Source organism: Protopterus annectens, chromosome 11.part0 (genome assembly GCF_019279795.1).
Source record: "Protopterus annectens isolate FY-2018-M chromosome 11.part0, PAN1.0, whole genome shotgun sequence".
In the NCBI taxonomy this organism is placed as follows: Eukaryota; Metazoa; Chordata; order Ceratodontiformes; family Protopteridae; genus Protopterus; species Protopterus annectens.
In genome coordinates, this window is record NC_056745.1 from 58,412,526 (window position 1) to 58,418,525 (window position 6,000).

Here is a 6,000-nt window from a genome sequence, read left to right on the forward strand (position 1 = left end):
GGAATACTGATGTAGTCTGGCCAATCAGTGGCAGGCCACAAAAGGCACAGTTATGAAGTAATGAGAGACTGCATATGTCCCTGAACAAGGCAGCATAAGGGGAATGTCCCAGGTATATCTGAGTCTGCTACAAGAAGCTTCCATATCACACATGCACTCAGCTCACCCCACCATCAGCCACATGTTTATCACAGGTGATATCCTTGCTGTTGGGAATGAGTACAGTATGAGCCCCACTTCTGTATGGGAGTACCCACAGAATGCAGCATGCTGAAGAGGTGTTCCATGCAGGTGTGTCCCTAACTGTAAGCAGCACCCTGCCAGCATCCAGACCAATGGATTAATATGGACACAAACTATAGCCATTAACACCTTGCACACTTATCCTGTCACCCCAAGGGAATCGCTCACAGACTGGGAATGTAGGAGTGACAGAATGCAATGGCCTGCTACAGAAAGCCTGCATCACTACCAAATGGCCTACAGTCCTCTGTCAAAGGCCTGTGCCTCACCCATAGTGCCAATGTATGTTATCTCATGGGGTCCCAAATAACAACACAACACAGTCAACAGAACACAAATGCAAGGCCATGTATACAAATCCCAGTAGCATGCCCATCATGTCCTACTGCATGAACTGTGGATCACCCCCTAAATACCACTGGGGTGAAGGGACAACTATAGGGATACTTCTCAGATATCGCTCGCATAATTTTAGGAAAAGGATAGAATAACAGAGTGGGGAGTGTAGAACCATAGACATCATGGAGTGTGTGAAGTCTAAAACTCTGATGTGTGCCCATACTACCCCTGCCTACAAACTCAGTAATGGGTGCCTACAAACCTGCTCTTAAATCACAATGTAAAGGGGGACTGACCAGATATATGAGCCCTGCCTCTGGTTAACCTGGGTGAATCGGTACAGCTGAGAGGTATGACCACAGCAGAATATGGCCATTCTGTTACATCGATATATGTACAAGAAGGGGATCCTCAGCCACCACAGTACCAAGGTGTTGGACCATTTACACAGACCCATCAGCAAGTGTCTGCAGCTACCCCTCCAGAATGGCATGAGTGTGCAAGAATATATAGGCTGCAGACCACAATACTGGACACAGCTAATTTCCCAGGAAATAACTGTAAGCAAATAAGTATATCTGTCAGTAGTTGACATAATACATCAGAGTGTAAAACAGTACATATGTCTGAATATCTCTGCTAACACCAACCATGTAACACAAGCGGCACAGACACAATAGTTACAGTATCCCACTGTCTGGAGCCCATTGTGACTCCATATTGTCAACCTATCTACAGATATCCTGCAGAAACAGATTGCTAGCTGTAGGAGTAGAACACCAAACCCTGGGCTGGAGTACAACCTACCTGGAATGGATTCACACACTCAATACAGAAGGTCATACTGGGCATGCTCCTACACTTAAAGAAATGAAGCCCATGTCTGACAACACAGTGGACTATACATATCTGTGAGTCGCAGATGTCTGTGCACACACACCACATTGTACACCATGCATGCTTTGCACACACATTGGATAGGAATACTCACACATATCCAAGGCCAACACACTATTATAATATGTCAGACATGCACACACAGAGATGTGGGGAAGAGAGAGAGACAGACAGTGATGGAGAGATTTCCATCATGAGGCCTGTCCCACCCACCACACATCCAATTGGCTGATATCACATGATGTGCTGATGTCAATCACTGTAAACATTGCTTTTGGTAGCCCTCAGCCTTATAGTGTCTGTGGTGCTTGTTATAACTGTGTAACACAATAGTACAAATCCGTATTCATCTAGAATTTGTATACCCGGTCTTGTCAAATGTAAAGTTGTGTGTGACTGTGTTTCCAGAGGAATGGTTTATGGCCCATTCACACACACTGCACTTCTCATTGCCCATGTTAGCACTCCTGCTGATGTCAGTCACCTTGAAATGCCCTTTGGCCAAGTCTCAGTCCTATAAGCTGCATAGCGCTTGTGACATGTGTGTAATATTGTAGTGTAGAAAGCTAGTTAGGTAGGAGTTCTAATCCCAGACATGGCAACTAAACTCTGTGTGTGGTGATGAATGCCTTTAAGGCCATTCACTGTCACTACACCTCCCATGGCCCTACTTTAGCATACCTGTTGATGTCAGTCACCTTGAAATAACCCTTTGGACAAGTACCAGCACCATAAGCTCCATGGTGCTTGCAATAACTGTGTAATGCTATAGTGTAGCATACTACTTAGGTAGGAGTTCTAATCCCAGACATGGCAAATGTGAAACTATGTGTTTGTGTGAGAGAGTGTGTGTGTCTTTGATGATACCTGATTTTATGCACATTCACACTTATTACTCTCCCCTTACCCCTCCTTTAGCACTGCTGCTGATGTTAGTCACCTTCAAAGATAACTATGGAGAACTCTCCAACATATAAGCTCTGTGGTGCTTGCGATAACTGTGTAATACTACAGTGTAGCATACTAGTTAGATAGGAGTTATAATCCCAGACATGGCAACTGTGTGTGTGTTTGCTTGAGAGAGTGTGTGTATCTTTGATGATACCTGATTTTATGGACATTCACACTTACTACTCTCCCCTTACCCCTCCTTTAGCACTGCTGCTGATGTTAGTCACCTTCAAAGATGCCTATGGAGAGCTCTCTAACATACAAGTTCCATGGTGCTTACAATAACTGTGTAATACTGCAGCATAGCATACCAGTTAGGTAGGAGTTCAAATCCCAGACATGGCAGCTGTGAAACTGTGTGTGTTTGTGTGAGAGTGTGTGTGTCTTTGATGATACCTGATTTTATGGACATTGATACATACTACTCTCCCATTACCCTTCATTTAGCACTGCTGCTGATGTTAATCACCTTCAAAGATACCTTTGGACAGCTCTTCAACATATAAGCTCTGTGACACTTGCGATAACTGCATAATAAAGTGTAACATGATAGCTAGGTAGGAGTTCTAATCCCAGATATGGAAACTGTGTGAGCGAATGTGTCTGTCTTTATAACACCTGATTTTATGGACATTGACACTTACTAGTCTTCCCTTACCTCTCCTTTAGCACTGCTGCTGATGCTAGTCACCTTCAAAGATACCTTGGTACAACTCTCCAACATGTAAACTCCGTGGCACGTACCATAAATGTGGAAACATGGAGTAGCAGTAACTACATAGGTATGGGCTTGAATCTCATCCATGGCAAGTGTTTGTGTGTGTACATATGTATGTTTGTACCTCAAATATTTTGGCCCCATTTACACCCAGTACACATCTCAGAGACTGACTTTAGCATTCCTGCAGATATCATCCACCTTAGAAGTATCTGTTGCCAACCCTAAACCATGTAAGGTCAGTGGTGCATGTATGTGTTAAATGCATAACATAATGGTCCATAAACATTGTTGGATAGAGATTTGAACCTCGACCCTGGCAAATGTAAATGTGTGTGTAGGGTAAAATTATTTTTGGGATTTCTCACCCACTACATCATGCAATGCCAGTATTTACAAGGGATGGTGATGTTCCTCACCTTAGAAGTACCTTAGGACAACATCCATCCTATACACTCTGTGGTGCTCATGATAAATGCAGTACACTATAGTAGCAATACATAGCAAGGTAGAGGTTTGAATTTCAGTACTGGCAAGTGTGTGTGTGTGTGTCTGTCATCAGCATCCTGTGTGGTGGTTGCTGTGATTGTGTAATAGCAGGATCCATTATGTGGTGGGTTGTGCTAAATTATTTATGTTGAGGACCTAGTATATGTCACAATATCCACTTTACAAGGACAACAGATGTCAAACACTGGAGAGGTTGGTGTAGACAATCCATAGCCCTACATGTGACATTATGGATTGGTGAACAATATAGGCAACCCTTCTATTACTCAAAGAACACTCTCCACCCATGCCTCATACACAAACACACTTGGCTAGGCAACAACCACTATATTGGTAGTTCTCTGCATATTGCACAGATAGTAACCACAGTGTGATTGCAGTGGACTACATGCATGTTGACCACAACAGTGCCACTGACATCAGAAAGTACTTTGATGTGTTACATCTCTTATCCAGCAAGTAAACGGACTTGGAACCCTGTTCCATCCCCTCAGTGGGCAAATAAATGTGTACAGTGGCCATTTGCTATGTTCCCCACTGGACACCTGCAACAACTGTAGAGTGTGCAAACGTAACCCACAAAGGGAATACCATGCCTTATACACATGCCCTGTATGGACAGATGCCACTAACTCCACTGAATACCTGTATCATGCTGTCAATGTAAGTGCAAGCACGACCTCAGTTACATAGCCAGGTCTCACCAAATGGTCAGAAGATATCCACACAACATGCCCCAGAGACCTCAAGTACACTTTCACATGTCAAAGAACATGCGTGTGGGACATGTGCACAACCCAGACATTGTCCATGTTATGTAATATAGATCACATACAAGGGAAGCAGTGCACATCACTGGCCACCCACAATAGTAACCCAGAAGAGTGGATGGTGAATACAATACCCACCCCTGGATGGAAACAACACCAGGGACTACACCCCTGAGCAACACTGGGGACTATTGCCATGTGGCCTGATGCCAAGGTATTCCCTTGGCCTAGCCTTGCACAGCCTTCAGGCCCATTCACCTACTACATACCTGTGAAGCAATGAACATATGCATCTCAGTACTGGCAAGTGTGCCTGTGTGTGTGTGTGTGTGTGTGTGTGTGTGTGTGTGTGTGTGTGTGTGTGTGTGTGTGTGTGTGGAGATGAATGATTTTGAAGCCATTCACACTCACTACCCCTCCCCTTGCCCTACTTTAGCATGCCTTCTGATGTCAGTCACCCTGAAATAACCCTTTGGCCATGTTTCAACCCTATAAGCTCTGTGGCACTCGCAATAACTGTGTAATATAGCAAACTAGTTAGGTGGGAGTTCTGATCCTGCCAACTGTAATAATGTGTGTGTGTGTGTGTGTGTGTGTGTGTGTGTGTGTGTGTGTGTGTGTGTGTGTGTGTGTGTGTGTCTTTGTTGACACCTGATTTGTGGACATTTACACTTTCCATACCCCTCCTTTTGCACTGCTGCTGATGTCACTCACCTTCAAAGATACTTTTGGACAGCTCTCCAACATGTAAGCTCAGTGGCACATGCAATAACTGCTAAAACTTAAATAGCAATACATAGTCAGTTAGGGGTCTGAAACTCAGTATTGGTAAGTGTGTGTGTGTCATCAGTGTCCTGTGTGGGTGTTGGGGTGATTGTGTAATGACAGGATCCATTGTAGTGTGGGTTTTACTACATCATTATATTGAGGACCTGTATGTCCCAATATCCACATTACAAGGCCAACAGTTTTCAAACACTGTAGAGGTTGTTGTAGACAATCACCAGCCATAAAAGTGTACAGCCATGTGCAATTACTATGTGACAGTATGGATTAGTAAGCAAAGTATGCAACCATTATGATACCCAGATACCACTCTCCACCCACAGATCATACACAAACATGCTTGGCACTCACTCCCTTCTTTTCTTACTTTCTCTCTCTCTCTCTCTCCCTTTCTGATGGATGTGGAAAAGTACATCTGTTTTGCATAGGCCGCAGCATGACTTTTGTAGGTAATGCTCATGATCAGCTGATGGCCTATGCACAAACTGGAGTCCCACACTCACTAATTGCATGTGGAACAGCTGCGGTAGCATTCCTATAGCCAATTTCATGGAAACACACTCCTATAACTAAGCATGTCATGTGAGTGTTGCCCTTTTCCTTCACTGTGAACAGGACTTCATGTGGGTGTCTGACACACAGCATCACAGAGGGTAGTTGGAAATACCTCTTACAACATGTACTGTGGAGACAGGCCAACAAACAGGAGGTGGATGTTCCAGACATGGGGACAGAAGGTAAGTATAGCTGTTCTACATTTGAAGTAATGTTGGTTTAACAGGGTTT